A 26,939-nucleotide genomic window follows, 5' to 3' on the forward strand; every position below is an offset into this window, starting at 1 on the left:
TCTGAGTCGTGTAATGCATGTTTAGAATGTTTGTTGCAAGAACTAATATGACTTCGTGGCGCAATGGTAGCGCGTCTGACTCCAGATCAGAAGGTTGCGTGTTCGAATCACGTCGAGGTCAAAATTGCTTTTATTTCTTTTTTTGATTTTTAATCAATGATGAATCACTTTAGTGCCAGACTAAACCACTATATAGATATGAACTGTCTTACGGTCCAGGCCCTGAAATCAGAGGCAACAAGTTTCTACAATTGGAGGGAAAATGAAACAGATTCAAAGTTCGAATTGGATATCACTATATTATGATCTCCTATCTTTAGGCAGTGAATTTGTCTTTATCAAGTTGCTATACATATTTTGTATCGTTGCATCCGATTGTAGCTGATGGGGAACCGGTGTTAGAAAGATATTTATTAACGCAAGCAATTAGCCAGTTCCTAGAGAAATTGGACTATCCACACTTTCTGGACAGGGATTGCTGAGGATACCTTTAGGAGTACATATTTAGTAACTAGAGATAGGAATAAAGCTTTGTATTCAGTGTATTGTTCTTATTTTCAATTGAATGGGGTAAAGTATCAATATTAGAGCTGAAAAGTTTGCTAATAAGTCATACAATTCTTGAACCATTAGAAAACATCGAAGTGTTATGAGATTAGTGACGGGTGCTCTTTTGATGACTAGAAGTGGAGGATAGGTAATAATTGAGATAGATGTCGCCATTGAACCTCACTTGAAAATGGTGGGGGCTCCGAGTGGCCGAGTGGTCTAAAGCGCTCTTCGTTACGGACCACTGCCATCTCACCTCTGTCTGCGGAGGTTCGAGTCTCGGATTCAGCCAATGTGGGTATGTGAGAAAGCTTGCCAGTAGCTTCTCGTGGGTCGATGGTTCTTTCCGGGGTTTTCCCGGGTTCCTCCTCCACCATTAATACTGGCCGCAATGTATAGCCTATCATGTGCTGAAAAATGGCCTTAAACCCCATAACAACAACAACAACATTGAAAATGTGACCAAAGCTTTCAAAAAGAGGTACATGTGTTTTAGCAATGTTCCCTTGCCGTCATGTGATTAACAAGTCTTGAAAATTGCCAACTGTGCGTTTGATCTTTTCTGGTGTCAGTGATTTGATAACGAATTATATTTTTGATGTTCAGAACGTGTAGATGTGTTCAAGACGTTAAGAATGGTGTCTAAGTTTCCTATCCCGCAAAGACTGCACAGACTACTTTTAAAACAAAATTCCTGTTGTGTAAAGATTTTTCCTCTAGAATTGCACCCATGTTATTTTTCTTTTGTAAAATGTGAGAGATCATGTACAGATAAAAGTGATGCACTCGGGTATTTCGGATCCATGTCACCTAAGTAATGCTAGTATTTTAAAAAAAAAAACCATGAGAAAAAGCCAAGGAAACAGTTAATTTCAATAAACAATTCAGATAGATGGAGAGACCGACTGAAAAAAATGACGAAAGAACACGTAAGCCTGGCCAGAGATGGAGAATTATATGTATATTCTGAGGTCAACGTCTCCATTTAGCTGTAATAGATGGTATCAAGAAAGTGAATTCTGGGGACGGTGTAGTTCTTCTTATATCATGCGTGAGTGATGATGTTGTTTGGAAAATCGGTAAATGCCAAGTACCTCTTATATGAGTCTTGTACAGTTATTCGAATTGAAATGCATGTTTAGAATGTTTGTTGCAAAAACTAATATGACTTCGTGGCGCAATGGTAGCGCGTCTGACTCCAGATCAGAAGGTTGCGTGTTCGAATCACGTCGAGGTCACAATCGCTTTTATTTCTTTTTTGGTCTTCAATGGCGTCATCTATCTCATTTGTTACCTATCCTCCACTTCTAGTCATCAAAAGAGCACCCGTCACTAAACTCATAACACTTGGATATTTTCTTATGGTTTAAGAATTGTTTGACTTATTAGTTATCAAGTTGCTATACATATTTTGTATCGTGGAGGTAACATTGCTGGTTTGATGCCCATGCACAGCTGTTAAGATGAATGATTCTAAAAGCTAGTTACGCGCAATTTATAGTTATTTCTCCGTTTATAGCTTTCTTAGACCATTTGTAGCTTATGGGGAACCGTTCTTAGAATGATATTCTCAACGCAAGCAATTAGCCAGTTGCTAGAGAAATTGGACTATCCACACTTTCTGGACAGGGATTTCTGAGGATACTTCTAGGTGTACGTATTTAGTAACTAATGATAGGAATGAACCTTTGTATTCAGTGCATTGTTCTGAGTTTCAATTAAATGGGCTAAAGTATCAAGATTAGAGCTAAAAAGTTTACTAATAAGTCATACAGTTCTTAAACAGCAAGAAAACATCCAAGTGTTAATTATGAGTTTAGTGACGGGTGTTCTTTTGATGACTAGAAGTGGAGGATAGGTTACAATTGAGATAGATGTCACCAATAAACCTCACTTGAAAATGTGAACTAAGCTTTCAAAAAGAGGTACATGTGTTTCAGCAATGTTCCCTTGCTGTGATGTGATTAACAAGTCTTGAAAATTGCCAACTGTGCGTTTGATCTTTTCTGGTGTTAATGATTTGATAACGAATTATATTTTTGATGTTCAGAACGTGTTCAAGACCTTAATAATGGTGTCTCAGTTTCCCATTCCGCAAATAATGCACAGACTACTTTCAAAACAAAATTCTTGTTGTGTACAGATTTTTCCTCTAGAATTGCACCCATTTTCTTTTTCTTTTGTAAAACGTGAGAGATCTTGTACAGATAAAAGTGATGTAGTCGGGTATTTCGGATCCAGGTCAACGAAGTAATGCTAGCTATTTTCAAATAAAACCCATCAGAAAAAACCAAGGAAACAGTCAATTTCAATAAACAATTCAGATTGGAGGAGAGACTGAATGAAAAAAATGACGAAAGAACATGTAAGACTGGCCAGAGATTGAGAATTATATGTATATTCTGAGGTCAACGTATAGATTCAGCTGTCATGGATGGTATTAAGGAGGTGAATTCTGAGGACGATGTATTTCTTCTTATATCATGCATGAGTGATGATGTTATTTGGAAAATCGGTAAATGGCAAGTACCTCTTATCTGAGTCGTATACAGATTCTCGAATTGAAATGCATGTTTAGAATGTTTGTAGGAAGAACTAATATAACTTCGTAACGCAATGGTAGCGCGTCTGACTCTGGATCGGAAGGTTGCGTGTTCGAATCACGTCGAGGTCACAATCGCTTTTATTTCTTTTTTGGTCTTCAAACAATGATGAATCACGTTAGTGTCGGACTGAATCTCTATATAGATAGGAACTATCATAACGTCCAGGCCCAGAAATCAGAGGCAACACGTTTCTACATTTGGAGGCAAAAGGAAACACATTCCATTTGATGGTTCGAATTGGATATCACTATGATATGTTCTCCTATCTTTAGGCAGTGAATTTGTCTTTGTCAAGTTGCTATGAATATTTTGTATCGTGGAGGTAACATTGCTGGCTTGATGCCCATGCACAGTTATTAAGATGAAGGATTCTAAAAGCTGTTGCTCTCACATTTTTGCTGCGTTGAATATTGCTTTTTGTGTAGAATTCAGTGGCTCAACGCTCTGCATGCCTTCAGCTATTGGTTCACGTTTTTGCATGTTAATGAAGTTTTCTATACTTCCATATTGGTGAAGGGGATTGGCGGGAGTGGGTAGGATGGCGGGTGGGTAAACTTTGTGATAGATATCACACTTAAACCATTCCTGAGTAGTGGCATAGCTATTTAAAAGGGCATTTGTTTGTGTCAGATATGTTCTCTTGCCGGATACAATTGACATGTCATGAAACTAACCAAATGTGCCTTTGTTCCTTTCTGTCAAGAATGATTTGATAACGAATTCTAGTTTTGATCCTTAGAAGGTATAGAGTTGTACAATATGTAAATAACGGTGTCTCACTTTTCTATCCCCTGAAGGAATGAACAAATTATTTCTAAAACAACACTTGTGTTGCCCAAATTTCATTCCGTTGAATCGCACTCGTTTCTTTTGCAAAATAGGAGATATTTTGTACAGAAATAAATGTTGTTTTGTCAACTGTTTAGGCTGAAGATCAACTTAGTAACACCACGCTCTTTCCATTTGAAACCTATCTGAAAAAACAAGGAAACAGTCAATATAAATAAACATTTCAGATTGATGGAGGGACCGACTGAAAGAAATGACGAAAGAACACGTAAGCCTGGCCAGAGATGCCGAATGCTATGTATATTCTGAGGCCAACGTCTCGATTCAGCTGTAATATATGGTATTAAGAAAGTGAATGTTGAGGATGGTGTAGTTCTTCTTATATCATGTGTGAGTGATGATGTTATTTGGAAAAGCGGTAAATGCCAAGTACCTTTTATCTGAGTCGTGTAATGCATGTTTAGAATGTTTGTTGCAAGAACTAATATGACTTCGTGGCGCAATGGTAGCGCGTCTGACTCCAGATCAGAAGGTTGCGTGTTCGAATCACGTCGAGGTCAAAATTGCTTTTATTTCTTTTTTTGATTTTTAATCAATGATGAATCACTTTAGTGCCAGACTAAACCACTATATAGATATGAACTGTCTTACGGTCCAGGCCCTGAAATCAGAGGCAACAAGTTTCTACAATTGGAGGGAAAATGAAACAGATTCAAAGTTCGAATTGGATATCACTATATTATGATCTCCTATCTTTAGGCAGTGAATTTGTCTTTATCAAGTTGCTATACATATTTTGTATCGTTGCATCCGATTGTAGCTGATGGGGAACCGTTGTTAGAAAGATATTTATCAACGCAAGCAATTAGCCAGTTCCTAGAGAAATTGGACTATCCACACTTTCTGGACAGGGATTGCTGAGGATACCTTTAGGAGTACATATTTAGTAACTAGAGATAGGAATAAAGCTTTGTATTCAGTGTATTGTTCTTATTTTCAATTGAATGGGGTAAAGTATCAATATTAGAGCTGAAAAGTTTGCTAATAAGTCATACAATTCTTGAACCATTAGAAAACATCGAAGTGTTATGAGATTAGTGACGGGTGCTCTTTTGATGACTAGAAGTGGAGGATAGGTAATAATTGAGATAGATGTCGCCATTGAACCTCACTTGAAAATGGTGGGGGCTCCGAGTGGCCGAGTGGTCTAAAGCGCTCTTCGTTACGGACCACTGCCATCTCACCTCTGTCTGCGGAGGTTCGAGTCTCGGATTCAGCCAATGTGGGTATGTGAGAAAGCTTGCCAGTAGCTTCTCGTGGGTCGATGGTTCTTTCCGGGGTTTTCCCGGGTTCCTCCTCCACCATTAATACTGGCCGCAATGTATAGCCTATCATGTGCTGAAAAATGGCCTTAAACCCCATAACAACAACAACAACATTGAAAATGTGACCAAAGCTTTCAAAAAGAGGTACATGTGTTTTAGCAATGTTCCTTTGCCGTCATGTGATTAACAAGTCTTGAAAATTGCCAACTGTGCGTTTGATCTTTTCTGGTGTTAATGATTTGATAACGAATTATATTTTTGATGTTCAGAACGTGTTCAAGACCTTAATAATGGTGTCTCAGTTTCCCATTCCGCAAATAATGCACAGACTACTTTCAAAACAAAATTCTTGTTGTGTACAGATTTTTCCTCTAGAATTGCACCCATTTTCTTTTTCTTTTGTAAAACGTGAGAGATCTTGTACAGATAAAAGTGATGTAGTCGGGTATTTCGGATCCAGGTCAACGAAGTAATGCTAGCTATTTTCAAATAAAACCCATCAGAAAAAACCAAGGAAACAGTCAATTTCAATAAACAATTCAGATTGGAGGAGAGACTGAATGAAAAAAATGACGAAAGAACATGTAAGACTGGCCAGAGATTGAGAATTATATGTATATTCTGAGGTCAACGTATAGATTCAGCTGTCATGGATGGTATTAAGGAGGTGAATTCTGAGGACGATGTATTTCTTCTTATATCATGCATGAGTGATGATGTTATTTGGAAAATCGGTAAATGGCAAGTACCTCTTATCTGAGTCGTATACAGATTCTCGAATTGAAATGCATGTTTAGAATGTTTGTAGGAAGAACTAATATAACTTCGTAACGCAATGGTAGCGCGTCTGACTCTGGATCGGAAGGTTGCGTGTTCGAATCACGTCGAGGTCACAATCGCTTTTATTTCTTTTTTGGTCTTCAAACAATGATGAATCACGTTAGTGTCGGACTGAATCTCTATATAGATAGGAACTATCATAACGTCCAGGCCCAGAAATCAGAGGCAACACGTTTCTACATTTGGAGGCAAAAGGAAACACATTCCATTTGATGGTTCGAATTGGATATCACTATGATATGTTCTCCTATCTTTAGGCAGTGAATTTGTCTTTGTCAAGTTGCTATGAATATTTTGTATCGTGGAGGTAACATTGCTGGCTTGATGCCCATGCACAGTTATTAAGATGAAGGATTCTAAAAGCTGTTGCTCTCACATTTTTGCTGCGTTGAATATTGCTTTTTGTGTAGAATTCAGTGGCTCAACGCTCTGCATGCCTTCAGCTATTGGTTCACGTTTTTGCATGTTAATGAAGTTTTCTATACTTCCATATTGGTGAAGGGGATTGGCGGGAGTGGGTAGGATGGCGGGTGGGTAAACTTTGTGATAGATATCACACTTAAACCATTCCTGAGTAGTGGCATAGCTATTTAAAAGGGCATTTGTTTGTGTCAGATATGTTCTCTTGCCGGATACAATTGACATGTCATGAAACTAACCAAATGTGCCTTTGTTCCTTTCTGTCAAGAATGATTTGATAACGAATTCTAGTTTTGATCCTTAGAAGGTATAGAGTTGTACAATATGTAAATAACGGTGTCTCACTTTTCTATCCCCTGAAGGAATGAACAAATTATTTCTAAAACAACACTTGTGTTGCCCAAATTTCATTCCGTTGAATCGCACTCGTTTCTTTTGCAAAATAGGAGATATTTTGTACAGAAATAAATGTTGTTTTGTCAACTGTTTAGGCTGAAGATCAACTTAGTAACACCACGCTCTTTCCATTTGAAACCTATCTGAAAAAAACAAGGAAACAGTCAATATAAATAAACATTTCAGATTGATGGAGGGACCGACTGAAAGAAATGACGAAAGAACACGTAAGCCTGGCCAGAGATGCCGAATGCTATGTATATTCTGAAGCCAACGTCTCGATTCAGCTGTAATATATGGTATTAAGAAAGTGAATGTTGAGGATGGTGTAGTTCTTCTTATATCATGTGTGAGTGATGATGTTATTTGGAAAAGCGGTAAATGCCAAGTACCTTTTATCTGAGTCGTGTAATGCATGTTTAGAATGTTTGTTGCAAGAACTAATATGACTTCGTGGCGCAATGGTAGCGCGTCTGACTCCAGATCAGAAGGTTGCGTGTTCGAATCACGTCGAGGTCAAAATTGCTTTTATTTCTTTTTTTGATTTTTAATCAATGATGAATCACTTTAGTGCCAGACTAAACCACTATATAGATATGAACTGTCTTACGGTCCAGGCCCTGAAATCAGAGGCAACAAGTTTCTACAATTGGAGGGAAAATGAAACAGATTCAAAGTTCGAATTGGATATCACTATATTATGATCTCCTATCTTTAGGCAGTGAATTTGTCTTTATCAAGTTGCTATACATATTTTGTATCGTTGCATCCGATTGTAGCTGATGGGGAACCGGTGTTAGAAAGATATTTATTAACGCAAGCAATTAGCCAGTTCCTAGAGAAATTGGACTATCCACACTTTCTGGACAGGGATTGCTGAGGATACCTTTAGGAGTACATATTTAGTAACTAGAGATAGGAATAAAGCTTTGTATTCAGTGTATTGTTCTTATTTTCAATTGAATGGGGTAAAGTATCAATATTAGAGCTGAAAAGTTTGCTAATAAGTCATACAATTCTTGAACCATTACAAAACATCGATGTGTTATGAGATTAGTGACGGGTGCTCTTTTGATGACTAGAAGTGGAGGATAGGTAATAATTGAGATAGATGTCGCCATTGAACCTCACTTGAAAATGGTGGGGGCTCCGAGTGGCCGAGTGGTCTAAAGCGCTCTTCGTTACGGACCACTGCCATCTCACCTCTGTCTGCGGAGGTTCGAGTCTCGGATTCAGCCAATGTGGGTATGTGAGAAAGCTTGCCAGTAGCTTCTCGTGGGTCGATGGTTCTTTCCGGGGTTTTCCCGGGTTCCTCCTCCACCATTAATACTGGCCGCAATGTATAGCCTATCATGTGCTGAAAAATGGCCTTAAACCCCATAACAACAACAACAACATTGAAAATGTGACCAAAGCTTTCAAAAAGAGGTACATGTGTTTTAGCAATGTTCCCTTGCCGTCATGTGATTAACAAGTCTTGAAAATTGCCAACTGTGCGTTTGATCTTTTCTGGTGTCAGTGATTTGATAACGAATTATATTTTTGATGTTCAGAACGTGTAGATGTGTTCAAGACGTTAAGAATGGTGTCTAAGTTTCCTATCCCGCAAAGACTGCACAGACTACTTTTAAAACAAAATTCCTGTTGTGTAAAGATTTTTCCTCTAGAATTGCACCCATGTTATTTTTCTTTTGTAAAATGTGAGAGATCATGTACAGATAAAAGTGATGCACTCGGGTATTTCGGATCCATGTCACCTAAGTAATGCTAGTATTTTAAAAAAAAAAACCATGAGAAAAAGCCAAGGAAACAGTTAATTTCAATAAACAATTCAGATAGATGGAGAGACCGACTGAAAAAAATGACGAAAGAACACGTAAGCCTGGCCAGAGATGGAGAATTATATGTATATTCTGAGGTCAACGTCTCCATTTAGCTGTAATAGATGGTATCAAGAAAGTGAATTCTGGGGACGGTGTAGTTCTTCTTATATCATGCGTGAGTGATGATGTTGTTTGGAAAATCGGTAAATGCCAAGTACCTCTTATATGAGTCTTGTACAGTTATTCGAATTGAAATGCATGTTTAGAATGTTTGTTGCAAAAACTAATATGACTTCGTGGCGCAATGGTAGCGCGTCTGACTCCAGATCAGAAGGTTGCGTGTTCGAATCACGTCGAGGTCACAATCGCTTTTATTTCTTTTTTGGTCTTCAATGGCGTCATCTATCTCATTTGTTACCTATCCTCCACTTCTAGTCATCAAAAGAGCACCCGTCACTAAACTCATAACACTTGGATATTTTCTTATGGTTTAAGAATTGTTTGACTTATTAGTTATCAAGTTGCTATACATATTTTGTATCGTGGAGGTAACATTGCTGGTTTGATGCCCATGCACAGCTGTTAAGATGAATGATTCTAAAAGCTAGTTACGCGCAATTTATAGTTATTTCTCCGTTTATAGCTTTCTTAGACCATTTGTAGCTTATGGGGAACCGTTCTTAGAATGATATTCTCAACGCAAGCAATTAGCCAGTTGCTAGAGAAATTGGACTATCCACACTTTCTGGACAGGGATTTCTGAGGATACTTCTAGGTGTACGTATTTAGTAACTAATGATAGGAATGAACCTTTGTATTCAGTGCATTGTTCTGAGTTTCAATTAAATGGGCTAAAGTATCAAGATTAGAGCTAAAAAGTTTACTAATAAGTCATACAGTTCTTAAACAGCAAGAAAACATCCAAGTGTTAATTATGAGTTTAGTGACGGGTGTTCTTTTGATGACTAGAAGTGGAGGATAGGTTACAATTGAGATAGATGTCACCAATAAACCTCACTTGAAAATGTGAACTAAGCTTTCAAAAAGAGGTACATGTGTTTCAGCAATGTTCCCTTGCTGTGATGTGATTAACAAGTCTTGAAAATTGCCAACTGTGCGTTTGATCTTTTCTGGTGTTAATGATTTGATAACGAATTATATTTTTGATGTTCAGAACGTGTTCAAGACCTTAATAATGGTGTCTCAGTTTCCCATTCCGCAAATAATGCACAGACTACTTTCAAAACAAAATTCTTGTTGTGTACAGATTTTTCCTCTAGAATTGCACCCATTTTCTTTTTCTTTTGTAAAACGTGAGAGATCTTGTACAGATAAAAGTGATGTAGTCGGGTATTTCGGATCCAGGTCAACGAAGTAATGCTAGCTATTTTCAAATAAAACCCATCAGAAAAAACCAAGGAAACAGTCAATTTCAATAAACAATTCAGATTGGAGGAGAGACTGAATGAAAAAAATGACGAAAGAACATGTAAGACTGGCCAGAGATTGAGAATTATATGTATATTCTGAGGTCAACGTATAGATTCAGCTGTCATGGATGGTATTAAGGAGGTGAATTCTGAGGACGATGTATTTCTTCTTATATCATGCATGAGTGATGATGTTATTTGGAAAATCGGTAAATGGCAAGTACCTCTTATCTGAGTCGTATACAGATTCTCGAATTGAAATGCATGTTTAGAATGTTTGTAGGAAGAACTAATATAACTTCGTAACGCAATGGTAGCGCGTCTGACTCTGGATCGGAAGGTTGTGTGTTCGAATCACGTCGAGGTCACAATCGCTTTTATTTCTTTTTTGGTCTTCAAACAATGATGAATCACGTTAGTGTCGGACTGAATCTCTATATAGATAGGAACTATCATAACGTCCAGGCCCAGAAATCAGAGGCAACACGTTTCTACATTTGGAGGCAAAAGGAAACACATTCCATTTGATGGTTCGAATTGGATATCACTATGATATGTTCTCCTATCTTTAGGCAGTGAATTTGTCTTTGTCAAGTTGCTATGAATATTTTGTATCGTGGAGGTAACATTGCTGGCTTGATGCCCATGCACAGTTATTAAGATGAAGGATTCTAAAAGCTGTTGCTCTCACATTTTTGCTGCGTTGAATATTGCTTTTTGTGTAGAATTCAGTGGCTCAACGCTCTGCATGCCTTCAGCTATTGGTTCACGTTTTTGCATGTTAATGAAGTTTTCTATACTTCCATATTGGTGAAGGGGATTGGCGGGAGTGGGTAGGATGGCGGGTGGGTAAACTTTGTGATAGATATCACACTTAAACCATTCCTGAGTAGTGGCATAGCTATTTAAAAGGGCATTTGTTTGTGTCAGATATGTTCTCTTGCCGGATACAATTGACATGTCATGAAACTAACCAAATGTGCCTTTGTTCCTTTCTGTCAAGAATGATTTGATAACGAATTCTAGTTTTGATCCTTAGAAGGTATAGAGTTGTACAATATGTAAATAACGGTGTCTCACTTTTCTATCCCCTGAAGGAATGAACAAATTATTTCTAAAACAACACTTGTGTTGCCCAAATTTCATTCCGTTGAATCGCACTCGTTTCTTTTGCAAAATAGGAGATATTTTGTACAGAAATAAATGTTGTTTTGTCAACTGTTTAGGCTGAAGATCAACTTAGTAACACCACGCTCTTTCCATTTGAAACCTATCTGAAAAAACAAGGAAACAGTCAATATAAATAAACATTTCAGATTGATGGAGGGACCGACTGAAAGAAATGACGAAAGAACACGTAAGCCTGGCCAGAGATGCCGAATGCTATGTATATTCTGAGGCCAACGTCTCGATTCAGCTGTAATATATGGTATTAAGAAAGTGAATGTTGAGGATGGTGTAGTTCTTCTTATATCATGTGTGAGTGATGATGTTATTTGGAAAAGCGGTAAATGCCAAGTACCTTTTATCTGGGTCGTGTAATGCATGTTTAGAATGTTTGTTGCAAGAACTAATATGACTTCGTGGCGCAATGGTAGCGCGTCTGACTCCAGATCAGAAGGTTGCGTGTTCGAATCACGTCGAGGTCAAAATTGCTTTTATTTCTTTTTTTGATTTTTAATCAATGATGAATCACTTTAGTGCCAGACTAAACCACTATATAGATATGAACTGTCTTACGGTCCAGGCCCTGAAATCAGAGGCAACAAGTTTCTACAATTGGAGGGAAAATGAAACAGATTCAAAGTTCGAATTGGATATCACTATATTATGATCTCCTATCTTTAGGCAGTGAATTTGTCTTTATCAAGTTGCTATACATATTTTGTATCGTTGCATCCGATTGTAGCTGATGGGGAACCGGTGTTAGAAAGATATTTATCAACGCAAGCAATTAGCCAGTTCCTAGAGAAATTGGACTATCCACACTTTCTGGACAGGGATTGCTGAGGATACCTTTAGGAGTACATATTTAGTAACTAGAGATAGGAATAAAGCTTTGTATTCAGTGTATTGTTCTTATTTTCAATTGAATGGGGTAAAGTATCAATATTAGAGCTGAAAAGTTTGCTAATAAGTCATACAATTCTTGAACCATTAGAAAACATCGAAGTGTTATGAGATTAGTGACGGGTGCTCTTTTGATGACTAGAAGTGGAGGATAGGTAATAATTGAGATAGATGTCGCCATTGAACCTCACTTGAAAATGGTGGGGGCTCCGAGTGGCCGAGTGGTCTAAAGCGCTCTTCGTTACGGACCACTGCCATCTCACCTCTGTCTGCGGAGGTTCGAGTCTCGGATTCAGCCAATGTGGGTATGTGAGAAAGCTTGCCAGTAGCTTCTCGTGGGTCGATGGTTCTTTCCGGGGTTTTCCCGGGTTCCTCCTCCACCATTAATACTGGCCGCAATGTATAGCCTATCATGTGCTGAAAAATGGCCTTAAACCCCATAACAACAACAACAACATTGAAAATGTGACCAAAGCTTTCAAAAAGAGGTACATGTGTTTTAGCAATGTTCCCTTGCCGTCATGTGATTAACAAGTCTTGAAAATTGCCAACTGTGCGTTTGATCTTTTCTGGTGTCAGTGATTTGATAACGAATTATATTTTTGATGTTCAGAACGTGTAGATGTGTTCAAGACGTTAAGAATAGTGTCTAAGTTTCCTATCCCGCAAAGACTGCACAGACTACTTTTAAAACAAAATTCCTGTTGTGTAAAGATTTTTCCTCTAGAATTGCACCCATGTTATTTTTCTTTTGTAAAATGTGAGAGATCATGTACAGATAAAAGTGATGCACTCGGGTATTTCGGATCCATGTCACCTAAGTAATGCTAGTATTTTAAAAAAAAAAAAACCATGAGAAAAAGCCAAGGAAACAGTTAATTTCAATAAACAATTCAGATAGATGGAGAGACCGACTGAAAAAAATGACGAAAGAACACGTAAGCCTGGCCAGAGATGGAGAATTATATGTATATTCTGAGGTCAACGTCTCCATTTAGCTGTAATAGATGGTATCAAGAAAGTGAATTCTGGGGACGGTGTAGTTCTTCTTATATCATGCGTGAGTGATGATGTTGTTTGGAAAATCGGTAAATGCCAAGTACCTCTTATATGAGTCTTGTACAGTTATTCGAATTGAAATGCATGTTTAGAATGTTTGTTGCAAAAACTAATATGACTTCGTGGCGCAATGGTAGCGCGTCTGACTCCAGATCAGAAGGTTGCGTGTTCGAATCACGTCGAGGTCACAATCGCTTTTATTTCTTTTTTGGTCTTCAATGGCGTCATCTATCTCATTTGTTACCTATCCTCCACTTCTAGTCATCAAAAGAGCACCCGTCACTAAACTCATAACACTTGGATATTTTCTTATGGTTTAAGAATTGTTTGACTTATTAGTTATCAAGTTGCTATACATATTTTGTATCGTGGAGGTAACATTGCTGGTTTGATGCCCATGCACAGCTGTTAAGATGAATGATTCTAAAAGCTAGTTACGCGCAATTTATAGTTATTTCTCCGTTTATAGCTTTCTTAGACCATTTGTAGCTTATGGGGAACCGTTCTTAGAATGATATTCTCAACGCAAGCAATTAGCCAGTTGCTAGAGAAATTGGACTATCCACACTTTCTGGACAGGGATTTCTGAGGATACTTCTAGGTGTACGTATTTAGTAACTAATGATAGGAATGAACCTTTGTATTCAGTGCATTGTTCTGAGTTTCAATTAAATGGGCTAAAGTATCAAGATTAGAGCTAAAAAGTTTACTAATAAGTCATACAGTTCTTAAACAGCAAGAAAACATCCAAGTGTTAATTATGAGTTTAGTGACGGGTGTTCTTTTGATGACTAGAAGTGGAGGATAGGTTACAATTGAGATAGATGTCACCAATAAACCTCACTTGAAAATGTGAACTAAGCTTTCAAAAAGAGGTACATGTGTTTCAGCAATGTTCCCTTGCTGTGATGTGATTAACAAGTCTTGAAAATTGCCAACTGTGCGTTTGATCTTTTCTGGTGTTAATGATTTGATAACGAATTATATTTTTGATGTTCAGAACGTGTTCAAGACCTTAATAATGGTGTCTCAGTTTCCCATTCCGCAAATAATGCACAGACTACTTTCAAAACAAAATTCTTGTTGTGTACAGATTTTTCCTCTAGAATTGCACCCATTTTCTTTTTCTTTTGTAAAACGTGAGAGATCTTGTACAGATAAAAGTGATGTAGTCGGGTATTTCGGATCCAGGTCAACGAAGTAATGCTAGCTATTTTCAAATAAAACCCATCAGAAAAAACCAAGGAAACAGTCAATTTCAATAAACAATTCAGATTGGAGGAGAGACTGAATGAAAAAAATGACGAAAGAACATGTAAGACTGGCCAGAGATTGAGAATTATATGTATATTCTGAGGTCAACGTATAGATTCAGCTGTCATGGATGGTATTAAGGAGGTGAATTCTGAGGACGATGTATTTCTTCTTATATCATGCATGAGTGATGATGTTATTTGGAAAATCGGTAAATGGCAAGTACCTCTTATCTGAGTCGTATACAGATTCTCGAATTGAAATGCATGTTTAGAATGTTTGTAGGAAGAACTAATATAACTTCGTAACGCAATGGTAGCGCGTCTGACTCTGGATCGGAAGGTTGCGTGTTCGAATCACGTCGAGGTCACAATCGCTTTTATTTCTTTTTTGGTCTTCAAACAATGATGAATCACGTTAGTGTCGGACTGAATCTCTATATAGATAGGAACTATCATAACGTCCAGGCCCAGAAATCAGAGGCAACACGTTTCTACATTTGGAGGCAAAAGGAAACACATTCCATTTGATGGTTCGAATTGGATATCACTATGATATGTTCTCCTATCTTTAGGCAGTGAATTTGTCTTTGTCAAGTTGCTATGAATATTTTGTATCGTGGAGGTAACATTGCTGGCTTGATGCCCATGCACAGTTATTAAGATGAAGGATTCTAAAAGCTGTTGCTCTCACATTTTTGCTGCGTTGAATATTGCTTTTTGTGTAGAATTCAGTGGCTCAACGCTCTGCATGCCTTCAGCTATTGGTTCACGTTTTTGCATGTTAATGAAGTTTTCTATACTTCCATATTGGTGAAGGGGATTGGCGGGAGTGGGTAGGATGGCGGGTGGGTAAACTTTGTGATAGATATCACACTTAAACCATTCCTGAGTAGTGGCATAGCTATTTAAAAGGGCATTTGTTTGTGTCAGATATGTTCTCTTGCCGGATACAATTGACATGTCATGAAACTAACCAAATGTGCCTTTGTTCCTTTCTGTCAAGAATGATTTGATAACGAATTCTAGTTTTGATCCTTAGAAGGTATAGAGTTGTACAATATGTAAATAACGGTGTCTCACTTTTCTATCCCCTGAAGGAATGAACAAATTATTTCTAAAACAACACTTGTGTTGCCCAAATTTCATTCCGTTGAATCGCACTCGTTTCTTTTGCAAAATAGGAGATATTTTGTACAGAAATAAATGTTGTTTTGTCAACTGTTTAGGCTGAAGATCAACTTAGTAACACCACGCTCTTTCCATTTGAAACCTATCTGAAAAAACAAGGAAACAGTCAATATAAATAAACATTTCAGATTGATGGAGGGACCGACTGAAAGAAATGACGAAAGAACACGTAAGCCTGGCCAGAGATGCCGAATGCTATGTATATTCTGAGGCCAACGTCTCGATTCAGCTGTAATATATGGTATTAAGAAAGTGAATGTTGAGGATGGTGTAGTTCTTCTTATATCATGTGTGAGTGATGATGTTATTTGGAAAAGCGGTAAATGCCAAGTACCTTTTATCTGAGTCGTGTAATGCATGTTTAGAATGTTTGTTGCAAGAACTAATATGACTTCGTGGCGCAATGGTAGCGCGTCTGACTCCAGATCAGAAGGTTGCGTGTTCGAATCACGTCGAGGTCAAAATTGCTTTTATTTCTTTTTTTGATTTTTAATCAATGATGAATCACTTTAGTGCCAGACTAAACCACTATATAGATATGAACTGTCTTACGGTCCAGGCCCTGAAATCAGAGGCAACAAGTTTCTACAATTGGAGGGAAAATGAAACAGATTCAAAGTTCGAATTGGATATCACTATATTATGATCTCCTATCTTTAGGCAGTGAATTTGTCTTTATCAAGTTGCTATACATATTTTGTATCGTTGCATCCGATTGTAGCTGATGGGGAACCGGTGTTAGAAAGATATTTATCAACGCAAGCAATTAGCCAGTTCCTAGAGAAATTGGACTATCCACACTTTCTGGACAGGGATTGCTGAGGATACCTTTAGGAGTACATATTTAGTAACTAGAGATAGGAATAAAGCTTTGTATTCAGTGTATTGTTCTTATTTTCAATTGAATGGGGTAAAGTATCAATATTAGAGCTGAAAAGTTTGCTAATAAGTCATACAATTCTTGAACCATTAGAAAACATCGAAGTGTTATGAGATTAGTGACGGGTGCTCTTTTGATGACTAGAAGTGGAGGATAGGTAATAATTGAGATAGATGTCGCCATTGAACCTCACTTGAAAATGGTGGGGGCTCCGAGTGGCCGAGTGGTCTAAAGCGTTCTTCGTTACGGACCACTGCCATCTCACCTCTGTCTGCGGAGGTTCGAGTCTCGGATTCAGCCAATGTGGGTATGTGAGAAAGCTTGCCAGTAGCTTCTCGTGGGTCGATGGTTCTTTCCGGGGTTTTCCCGGGTTCCTCCTCCACCATTAATACTGGCCGCAATGTATAGCCTATCATGTGCTGAAAAATGGCCTTAAACCCCATAACAACAACAACAACATTGAAAATGTGACCAAAGCTTTCAAAAAGAGGTACATGTGTTTTAGCAATGTTCCCTTGCCGTCATGTGATTAACAAGTCTTGAAAATTGCCAACTGTGCGTTTGATCTTTTCTGGTGTCAGTGATTTGATAACGAATTATATTTTTGATGTTCAGAACGTGTAGATGTGTTCAAGACGTTAAGAATGGTGTCTAAGTTTCCTATCCCGCAAAGACTGCACAGACTACTTTTAAAACAAAATTCCTGTTGTGTAAAGATTTTTCCTCTAGAATTGCACCCATGTTATTTTTCTTTTGTAAAATGTGAGAGATCATGTACAGATAAAAGTGATGCACTCCGGTATTTCGGATCCATGTCACCTAAGTAATGTTAGTATTTTAAAAAAAAAAAAACCATGAGAAAAAGCCAAGGAAACAGTTAATTTCAATAAACAATTCAGATAGATGGAGAGACCGACTGAAAAAAATGACGAAAGAACACGTAAGCCTGGCCAGAGATGGAGAATTATATGTATATTCTGAGGTCAACGTCTCCATTTAGCTGTAATAGATGGTATCAAGAAAGTGAATTCTGGGGACGGTGTAGTTCTTCTTATATCATGCGTGAGTGATGATGTTGTTTGGAAAATCGGTAAATGCCAAGTACCTCTTATATGAGTCTTGTACAGTTATTCGAATTGAAATGCATGTTTAGAATGTTTGTTGCAAAAACTAATATGACTTCGTGGCGCAATGGTAGCGCGTCTGACTCCAGATCAGAAGGTTGCGTGTTCGAATCACGTCGAGGTCACAATCGCTTTTATTTCTTGTTTGGTCTTCAATGGCGTCATCTATCTCATTTGTTACCTATCCTCCACTTCTAGTCATCAAAAGAGCACCCGTCACTAAACTCATAACACTTGGATATTTTCTTATGGTTTAAGAATTGTTTGACTTATTAGTTATCAAGTTGCTATACATATTTTGTATCGTGGAGGTAACATTGCTGGTTTGATGCCCATGCACAGCTGTTAAGATGAATGATTCTAAAAGCTAGTTACGCGCAATTTATAGTTATTTCTCCGTTTATAGCTTTCTTAGACCATTTGTAGCTTATGGGGAACCGTTCTTAGAATGATATTCTCAACGCAAGCAATTAGCCAGTTGCTAGAGAAATTGGACTATCCACACTTTCTGGACAGGGATTTCTGAGGATACTTCTAGGTGTACGTATTTAGTAACTAATGATAGGAATGAACCTTTGTATTCAGTGCATTGTTCTGAGTTTCAATTAAATGGGCTAAAGTATCAAGATTAGAGCTAAAAAGTTTACTAATAAGTCATACAGTTCTTAAACAGCAAGAAAACATCCAAGTGTTAATTATGAGTTTAGTGACGGGTGTTCTTTTGATGACTAGAAGTGGAGGATAGGTTACAATTGAGATAGATGTCACCAATAAACCTCACTTGAAAATGTGAACTAAGCTTTCAAAAAGAGGTACATGTGTTTCAGCAATGTTCCCTTGCTGTGATGTGATTAACAAGTCTTGAAAATTGCCAACTGTGCGTTTGATCTTTTCTGGTGTTAATGATTTGATAACGAATTATATTTTTGATGTTCAGAACGTGTTCAAGACCTTAATAATGGTGTCTCAGTTTCCCATTCCGCAAATAATGCACAGACTACTTTCAAAACAAAATTCTTGTTGTGTACAGATTTTTCCTCTAGAATTGCACCCATTTTCTTTTTCTTTTGTAAAACGTGAGAGATCTTGTACAGATAAAAGTGATGTAGTCGGGTATTTCGGATCCAGGTCAACGAAGTAATGCTAGCTATTTTCAAATAAAACCCATCAGAAAAAACCAAGGAAACAGTCAATTTCAATAAACAATTCAGATTGGAGGAGAGACTGAATGAAAAAAATGACGAAAGAACATGTAAGACTGGCCAGAGATTGAGAATTATATGTATATTCTGAGGTCAACGTATAGATTCAGCTGTCATGGATGGTATTAAGGAGGTGAATTCTGAGGACGATGTATTTCTTCTTATATCATGCATGAGTGATGATGTTATTTGGAAAATCGGTAAATGGCAAGTACCTCTTATCTGAGTCGTATACAGATTCTCGAATTGAAATGCATGTTTAGAATGTTTGTAGGAAGAACTAATATAACTTCGTAACGCAATGGTAGCGCGTCTGACTCTGGATCGGAAGGTTGCGTGTTCGAATCACGTCGAGGTCACAATCGCTTTTATTTCTTTTTTGGTCTTCAAACAATGATGAATCACGTTAGTGTCGGACTGAATCTCTATATAGATAGGAACTATCATAACGTCCAGGCCCAGAAATCAGAGGCAACACGTTTCTACATTTGGAGGCAAAAGGAAACACATTCCATTTGATGGTTCGAATTGGATATCACTATGATATGTTCTCCTATCTTTAGGCAGTGAATTTGTCTTTGTCAAGTTGCTATGAATATTTTGTATCGTGGAGGTAACATTGCTGGCTTGATGCCCATGCACAGTTATTAAGATGAAGGATTCTAAAAGCTGTTGCTCTCACATTTTTGCTGCGTTGAATATTGCTTTTTGTGTAGAATTCAGTGGCTCAACGCTCTGCATGCCTTCAGCTATTGGTTCACGTTTTTGCATGTTAATGAAGTTTTCTATACTTCCATATTGGTGAAGGGGATTGGCGGGAGTGGGTAGGATGGCGGGTGGGTAAACTTTGTGATAGATATCACACTTAAACCATTCCTGAGTAGTGGCATAGCTATTTAAAAGGGCATTTGTTTGTGTCAGATATGTTCTCTTGCCGGATACAATTGACATGTCATGAAACTAACCAAATGTGCCTTTGTTCCTTTCTGTCAAGAATGATTTGATAACGAATTCTAGTTTTGATCCTTAGAAGGTATAGAGTTGTACAATATGTAAATAACGGTGTCTCACTTTTCTATCCCCTGAAGGAATGAACAAATTATTTCTAAAACAACACTTGTGTTGCCCAAATTTCATTCCGTTGAATCGCACTCGTTTCTTTTGCAAAATAGGAGATATTTTGTACAGAAATAAATGTTGTTTTGTCAACTGTTTAGGCTGAAGATCAACTTAGTAACACCACGCTCTTTCCATTTGAAACCTATCTGAAAAAACAAGGAAACAGTCAATATAAATAAACATTTCAGATTGATGGAGGGACCGACTGAAAGAAATGACGAAAGAACACGTAAGCCTGGCCAGAGATGCCGAATGCTATGTATATTCTGAGGCCAACGTCTCGATTCAGCTGTAATATATGGTATTAAGAAAGTGAATGTTGAGGATGGTGTAGTTCTTCTTATATCATGTGTGAGTGATGATGTTATTTGGAAAAGCGGTAAATGCCAAGTACCTTTTATCTGAGTCGTGTAATGCATGTTTAGAATGTTTGTTGCAAGAACTAATATGACTTCGTGGCGCAATGGTAGCGCGTCTGACTCCAGATCAGAAGGTTGCGTGTTCGAATCACGTCGAGGTCAAAATTGCTTTTATTTCTTTTTTTGATTTTTAATCAATGATGAATCACTTTAGTGCCAGACTAAACCACTATATAGATATGAACTGTCTTACGGTCCAGGCCCTGAAATCAGAGGCAACAAGTTTCTACAATTGGAGGGAAAATGAAACAGATTCAAAGTTCGAATTGGATATCACTATATTATGATCTCCTATCTTTAGGCAGTGAATTTGTCTTTATCAAGTTGCTATACATATTTTGTATCGTTGCATCCGATTGTAGCTGATGGGGAACCGGTGTTAGAAAGATATTTATCAACGCAAGCAATTAGCCAGTTCCTAGAGAAATTGGACTATCCACACTTTCTGGACAGGGATTGCTGAGGATACCTTTAGGAGTACATATTTAGTAACTAGAGATAGGAATAAAGCTTTGTATTCAGTGTATTGTTCTTATTTTCAATTGAATGGGGTAAAGTATCAATATTAGAGCTGAAAAGTTTGCTAATAAGTCATACAATTCTTGAACCATTAGAAAACATCGAAGTGTTATGAGATTAGTGACGGGTGCTCTTTTGATGACTAGAAGTGGAGGATAGGTAATAATTGAGATAGATGTCGCCATTGAACCTCACTTGAAAATGGTGGGGGCTCCGAGTGGCCGAGTGGTCTAAAGCGCTCTTCGTTACGGACCACTGCCATCTCACCTCTGTCTGCGGAGGTTCGAGTCTCGGATTCAGCCAATGTGGGTATGTGAGAAAGCTTGCCAGTAGCTTCTCGTGGGTCGATGGTTCTTTCCGGGGTTTTCCCGGGTTCCTCCTCCACCATTAATACTGGCCGCAATGTATAGCCTATCATGTGCTGAAAAATGGCCTTAAACCCCATAACAACAACAACAACATTGAAAATGTGACCAAAGCTTTCAAAAAGAGGTACATGTGTTTTAGCAATGTTCCCTTGCCGTCATGTGATTAACAAGTCTTGAAAATTGCCAACTGTGCGTTTGATCTTTTCTGGTGTCAGTGATTTGATAACGAATTATATTTTTGATGTTCAGAACGTGTAGATGTGTTCAAGACGTTAAGAATGGTGTCTAAGTTTCCTATCCCGCAAAGACTGCACAGACTACTTTTAAAACAAAATTCCTGTTGTGTAAAGATTTTTCCTCTAGAATTGCACCCATGTTATTTTTCTTTTGTAAAATGTGAGAGATCATGTACAGATAAAAGTGATGCACTCCGGTATTTCGGATCCATGTCACCTAAGTAATGTTAGTATTTTAAAAAAAAAAAAACCATGAGAAAAAGCCAAGGAAACAGTTAATTTCAATAAACAATTCAGATAGATGGAGAGACCGACTGAAAAAAATGACGAAAGAACACGTAAGCCTGGCCAGAGATGGAGAATTATATGTATATTCTGAGGTCAACGTCTCCATTTAGCTGTAATAGATGGTATCAAGAAAGTGAATTCTGGGGACGGTGTAGTTCTTCTTATATCATGCGTGAGTGATGATGTTGTTTGGAAAATCGGTAAATGCCAAGTACCTCTTATATGAGTCTTGTACAGTTATTCGAATTGAAATGCATGTTTAGAATGTTTGTTGCAAAAACTAATATGACTTCGTGGCGCAATGGTAGCGCGTCTGACTCCAGATCAGAAGGTTGCGTGTTCGAATCACGTCGAGGTCACAATCGCTTTTATTTCTTGTTTGGTCTTCAATGGCGTCATCTATCTCATTTGTTACCTATCCTCCACTTCTAGTCATCAAAAGAGCACCCGTCACTAAACTCATAACACTTGGATATTTTCTTATGGTTTAAGAATTGTTTGACTTATTAGTTATCAAGTTGCTATACATATTTTGTATCGTGGAGGTAACATTGCTGGTTTGATGCCCATGCACAGCTGTTAAGATGAATGATTCTAAAAGCTAGTTACGCGCAATTTATAGTTATTTCTCCGTTTATAGCTTTCTTAGACCATTTGTAGCTTATGGGGAACCGTTCTTAGAATGATATTCTCAACGCAAGCAATTAGCCAGTTGCTAGAGAAATTGGACTATCCACACTTTCTGGACAGGGATTTCTGAGGATACTTCTAGGTGTACGTATTTAGTAACTAATGATAGGAATGAACCTTTGTATTCAGTGCATTGTTCTGAGTTTCAATTAAATGGGCTAAAGTATCAAGATTAGAGCTAAAAAGTTTACTAATAAGTCATACAGTTCTTAAACAGCAAGAAAACATCCAAGTGTTAATTATGAGTTTAGTGACGGGTGTTCTTTTGATGACTAGAAGTGGAGGATAGGTTACAATTGAGATAGATGTCACCAATAAACCTCACTTGAAAATGTGAACTAAGCTTTCAAAAAGAGGTACATGTGTTTCAGCAATGTTCCCTTGCTGTGATGTGATTAACAAGTCTTGAAAATTGCCAACTGTGCGTTTGATCTTTTCTGGTGTTAATGATTTGATAACGAATTATATTTTTGATGTTCAGAACGTGTTCAAGACCTTAATAATGGTGTCTCAGTTTCCCATTCCGCAAATAATGCACAGACTACTTTCAAAACAAAATTCTTGTTGTGTACAGATTTTTCCTCTAGAATTGCACCCATTTTCTTTTTCTTTTGTAAAACGTGAGAGATCTTGTACAGATAAAAGTGATGTAGTCGGGTATTTCGGATCCAGGTCAACGAAGTAATGCTAGCTATTTTCAAATAAAACCCATCAGAAAAAACCAAGGAAACAGTCAATTTCAATAAACAATTCAGATTGGAGGAGAGACTGAATGAAAAAAATGACGAAAGAACATGTAAGACTGGCCAGAGATTGAGAATTATATGTATATTCTGAGGTCAACGTATAGATTCAGCTGTCATGGATGGTATTAAGGAGGTGAATTCTGAGGACGATGTATTTCTTCTTATATCATGCATGAGTGATGATGTTATTTGGAAAATCGGTAAATGGCAAGTACCTCTTATCTGAGTCGTATACAGATTCTCGAATTGAAATGCATGTTTAGAATGTTTGTAGGAAGAACTAATATAACTTCGTAACGCAATGGTAGCGCGTCTGACTCTGGATCGGAAGGTTGCGTGTTCGAATCACGTCGAGGTCACAATCGCTTTTATTTCTTTTTTGGTCTTCAAACAATGATGAATCACGTTAGTGTCGGACTGAATCTCTATATAGATAGGAACTATCATAACGTCCAGGCCCAGAAATCAGAGGCAACACGTTTCTACATTTGGAGGCAAAAGGAAACACATTCCATTTGATGGTTCGAATTGGATATCACTATGATATGTTCTCCTATCTTTAGGCAGTGAATTTGTCTTTGTCAAGTTGCTATGAATATTTTGTATCGTGGAGGTAACATTGCTGGCTTGATGCCCATGCACAGTTATTAAGATGAAGGATTCTAAAAGCTGTTGCTCTCACATTTTTGCTGCGTTGAATATTGCTTTTTGTGTAGAATTCAGTGGCTCAACGCTCTGCATGCCTTCAGCTATTGGTTCACGTTTTTGCATGTTAATGAAGTTTTCTATACTTCCATATTGGTGAAGGGGATTGGCGGGAGTGGGTAGGATGGCGGGTGGGTAAACTTTGTGATAGATATCACACTTAAACCATTCCTGAGTAGTGGCATAGCTATTTAAAAGGGCATTTGTTTGTGTCAGATATGTTCTCTTGCCGGATACAATTGACATGTCATGAAACTAACCAAATGTGCCTTTGTTCCTTTCTGTCAAGAATGATTTGATAACGAATTCTAGTTTTGATCCTTAGAAGGTATAGAGTTGTACAATATGTAAATAACGGTGTCTCACTTTTCTATCCCCTGAAGGAATGAACAAATTATTTCTAAAACAACACTTGTGTTGCCCAAATTTCATTCCGTTGAATCGCACTCGTTTCTTTTGCAAAATAGGAGATATTTTGTACAGAAATAAATGTTGTTTTGTCAACTGTTTAGGCTGAAGATCAACTTAGTAACACCACGCTCTTTCCATTTGAAACCTATCTGAAAAAACAAGGAAACAGTCAATATAAATAAACATTTCAGATTGATGGAGGGACCGACTGAAAGAAATGACGAAAGAACACGTAAGCCTGGCCAGAGATGCCGAATGCTATGTATATTCTGAGGCCAACGTCTCGATTCAGCTGTAATATATGGTATTAAGAAAGTGAATGTTGAGGATGGTGTAGTTCTTCTTATATCATGTGTGAGTGATGATGTTATTTGGAAAAGCGGTAAATGCCAAGTACCTTTTATCTGAGTCGTGTAATGCATGTTTAGAATGTTTGTTGCAAGAACTAATATGACTTCGTGGCGCAATGGTAGCGCGTCTGACTCCAGATCAGAAGGTTGCGTGTTCGAATCACGTCGAGGTCAAAATTGCTTTTATTTCTTTTTTTGATTTTTAATCAATGATGAATCACTTTAGTGCCAGACTAAACCACTATATAGATATGAACTGTCTTACGGTCCAGGCCCTGAAATCAGAGGCAACAAGTTTCTACAATTGGAGGGAAAATGAAACAGATTCAAAGTTCGAATTGGATATCACTATATTATGATCTCCTATCTTTAGGCAGTGAATTTGTCTTTATCAAGTTGCTATACATATTTTGTATCGTTGCATCCGATTGTAGCTGATGGGGAACCGGTGTTAGAAAGATATTTATCAACGCAAGCAATTAGCCAGTTCCTAGAGAAATTGGACTATCCACACTTTCTGGACAGGGATTGCTGAGGATACCTTTAGGAGTACATATTTAGTAACTAGAGATAGGAATAAAGCTTTGTATTCAGTGTATTGTTCTTATTTTCAATTGAATGGGGTAAAGTATCAATATTAGAGCTGAAAAGTTTGCTAATAAGTCATACAATTCTTGAACCATTAGAAAACATCGAAGTGTTATGAGATTAGTGACGGGTGCTCTTTTGATGACTAGAAGTGGAGGATAGGTAATAATTGAGATAGATGTCGCCATTGAACCTCACTTGAAAATGGTGGGGGCTCCGAGTGGCCGAGTGGTCTAAAGCGCTCTTCGTTACGGACCACTGCCATCTCACCTCTGTCTGCGGAGGTTCGAGTCTCGGATTCAGCCAATGTGGGTATGTGAGAAAGCTTGCCAGTAGCTTCTCGTGGGTCGATGGTTCTTTCCGGGGTTTTCCCGGGTTCCTCCTCCACCATTAATACTGGCCGCAATGTATAGCCTATCATGTGCTGAAAAATGGCCTTAAACCCCATAACAACAACAACAACATTGAAAATGTGACCAAAGCTTTCAAAAAGAGGTACATGTGTTTTAGCAATGTTCCCTTGCCGTCATGTGATTAACAAGTCTTGAAAATTGCCAACTGTGCGTTTGATCTTTTCTGGTGTCAGTGATTTGATAACGAATTATATTTTTGATGTTCAGAACGTGTAGATGTGTTCAAGACGTTAAGAATGGTGTCTAAGTTTCCTATCCCGCAAAGACTGCACAGACTACTTTTAAAACAAAATTCCTGTTGTGTAAAGATTTTTCCTCTAGAATTGCACCCATGTTATTTTTCTTTTGTAAAATGTGAGAGATCATGTACAGATAAAAGTGATGCACTCGGGTATTTCGGATCCATGTCACCTAAGTAATGCTAGTATTTTAAAAAAAAAAAAACCATGAGAAAAAGCCAAGGAAACAGTTAATTTCAATAAACAATTCAGATAGATGGAGAGACCGACTGAAAAAAATGACGAAAGAACACGTAAGCCTGGCCAGAGATGGAGAATTATATGTATATTCTGAGGTCAACGTCTCCATTTAGCTGTAATAGATGGTATCAAGAAAGTGAATTCTGGGGACGGTGTAGTTCTTCTTATATCATGCGTGAGTGATGATGTTGTTTGGAAAATCGGTAAATGCCAAGTACCTCTTATATGAGTCTTGTACAGTTATTCGAATTGAAATGCATGTTTAGAATGTTTGTTGCAAAAACTAATATGACTTCGTGGCGCAATGGTAGCGCGTCTGACTCCAGATCAGAAGGTTGCGTGTTCGAATCACGTCGAGGTCACAATCGCTTTTATTTCTTGTTTGGTCTTCAATGGCGTCATCTATCTCATTTGTTACCTATCCTCCACTTCTAGTCATCAAAAGAGCACCCGTCACTAAACTCATAACACTTGGATATTTTCTTATGGTTTAAGAATTGTTTGACTTATTAGTTATCAAGTTGCTATACATATTTTGTATCGTGGAGGTAACATTGCTGGTTTGATGCCCATGCACAGCTGTTAAGATGAATGATTCTAAAAGCTAGTTACGCGCAATTTATAGTTATTTCTCCGTTTATAGCTTTCTTA

General features: G+C 37.8%; 18 non-coding genes across 18 annotated transcripts; all 18 read left to right on the forward strand.

Moving 5' to 3' along the window:
* Window positions 1-49: 49 nt before the first annotated feature.
* Trnaw-cca (transfer RNA tryptophan (anticodon CCA)) lies at window positions 50-121 on the forward strand. Its single transcript has one exon. It is a non-coding gene; the product is annotated as a tRNA-Trp (tRNA).
* Window positions 122-1,715: 1,594 nt separating this feature from the next.
* Trnaw-cca (transfer RNA tryptophan (anticodon CCA)) lies at window positions 1,716-1,787 on the forward strand. Its single transcript has one exon. It is a non-coding gene; the product is annotated as a tRNA-Trp (tRNA).
* A 1,364-nt stretch (window positions 1,788-3,151) lies between these two features.
* Window positions 3,152-3,223, forward strand: Trnaq-cug (transfer RNA glutamine (anticodon CUG)). Its single transcript has one exon. It is a non-coding gene; the product is annotated as a tRNA-Gln (tRNA).
* A 1,209-nt stretch (window positions 3,224-4,432) lies between these two features.
* On the forward strand, window positions 4,433-4,504 carry Trnaw-cca (transfer RNA tryptophan (anticodon CCA)). Its single transcript has one exon. It is a non-coding gene; the product is annotated as a tRNA-Trp (tRNA).
* A 1,586-nt stretch (window positions 4,505-6,090) lies between these two features.
* Window positions 6,091-6,162, forward strand: Trnaq-cug (transfer RNA glutamine (anticodon CUG)). The gene has a single exon. It is a non-coding gene; the product is annotated as a tRNA-Gln (tRNA).
* Window positions 6,163-7,372: 1,210 nt separating this feature from the next.
* On the forward strand, window positions 7,373-7,444 carry Trnaw-cca (transfer RNA tryptophan (anticodon CCA)). The gene has a single exon. It is a non-coding gene; the product is annotated as a tRNA-Trp (tRNA).
* A 1,594-nt stretch (window positions 7,445-9,038) lies between these two features.
* On the forward strand, window positions 9,039-9,110 carry Trnaw-cca (transfer RNA tryptophan (anticodon CCA)). Its single transcript has one exon. It is a non-coding gene; the product is annotated as a tRNA-Trp (tRNA).
* A 2,645-nt stretch (window positions 9,111-11,755) lies between these two features.
* Window positions 11,756-11,827, forward strand: Trnaw-cca (transfer RNA tryptophan (anticodon CCA)). Its single transcript has one exon. It is a non-coding gene; the product is annotated as a tRNA-Trp (tRNA).
* Window positions 11,828-13,423: 1,596 nt separating this feature from the next.
* Trnaw-cca (transfer RNA tryptophan (anticodon CCA)) lies at window positions 13,424-13,495 on the forward strand. Its single transcript has one exon. It is a non-coding gene; the product is annotated as a tRNA-Trp (tRNA).
* A 1,364-nt stretch (window positions 13,496-14,859) lies between these two features.
* On the forward strand, window positions 14,860-14,931 carry Trnaq-cug (transfer RNA glutamine (anticodon CUG)). Its single transcript has one exon. It is a non-coding gene; the product is annotated as a tRNA-Gln (tRNA).
* Window positions 14,932-16,140: 1,209 nt separating this feature from the next.
* On the forward strand, window positions 16,141-16,212 carry Trnaw-cca (transfer RNA tryptophan (anticodon CCA)). The gene has a single exon. It is a non-coding gene; the product is annotated as a tRNA-Trp (tRNA).
* A 1,596-nt stretch (window positions 16,213-17,808) lies between these two features.
* Window positions 17,809-17,880, forward strand: Trnaw-cca (transfer RNA tryptophan (anticodon CCA)). The gene has a single exon. It is a non-coding gene; the product is annotated as a tRNA-Trp (tRNA).
* Window positions 17,881-19,244: 1,364 nt separating this feature from the next.
* Trnaq-cug (transfer RNA glutamine (anticodon CUG)) lies at window positions 19,245-19,316 on the forward strand. The gene has a single exon. It is a non-coding gene; the product is annotated as a tRNA-Gln (tRNA).
* A 1,209-nt stretch (window positions 19,317-20,525) lies between these two features.
* Trnaw-cca (transfer RNA tryptophan (anticodon CCA)) lies at window positions 20,526-20,597 on the forward strand. The gene has a single exon. It is a non-coding gene; the product is annotated as a tRNA-Trp (tRNA).
* Window positions 20,598-22,193: 1,596 nt separating this feature from the next.
* Window positions 22,194-22,265, forward strand: Trnaw-cca (transfer RNA tryptophan (anticodon CCA)). The gene has a single exon. It is a non-coding gene; the product is annotated as a tRNA-Trp (tRNA).
* A 1,364-nt stretch (window positions 22,266-23,629) lies between these two features.
* On the forward strand, window positions 23,630-23,701 carry Trnaq-cug (transfer RNA glutamine (anticodon CUG)). The gene has a single exon. It is a non-coding gene; the product is annotated as a tRNA-Gln (tRNA).
* Window positions 23,702-24,910: 1,209 nt separating this feature from the next.
* Trnaw-cca (transfer RNA tryptophan (anticodon CCA)) lies at window positions 24,911-24,982 on the forward strand. Its single transcript has one exon. It is a non-coding gene; the product is annotated as a tRNA-Trp (tRNA).
* A 1,596-nt stretch (window positions 24,983-26,578) lies between these two features.
* Window positions 26,579-26,650, forward strand: Trnaw-cca (transfer RNA tryptophan (anticodon CCA)). The gene has a single exon. It is a non-coding gene; the product is annotated as a tRNA-Trp (tRNA).
* The last annotated feature ends 289 nt before the right edge of the window (window positions 26,651-26,939 follow it).

This window comes from Sinohyriopsis cumingii, chromosome 18 (genome assembly GCF_028554795.1).
Source record: "Sinohyriopsis cumingii isolate HCF-2022 chromosome 18, ASM2855479v2, whole genome shotgun sequence".
Classification (NCBI taxonomy): Eukaryota; Metazoa; Mollusca; class Bivalvia; order Unionida; family Unionidae; genus Sinohyriopsis; species Sinohyriopsis cumingii.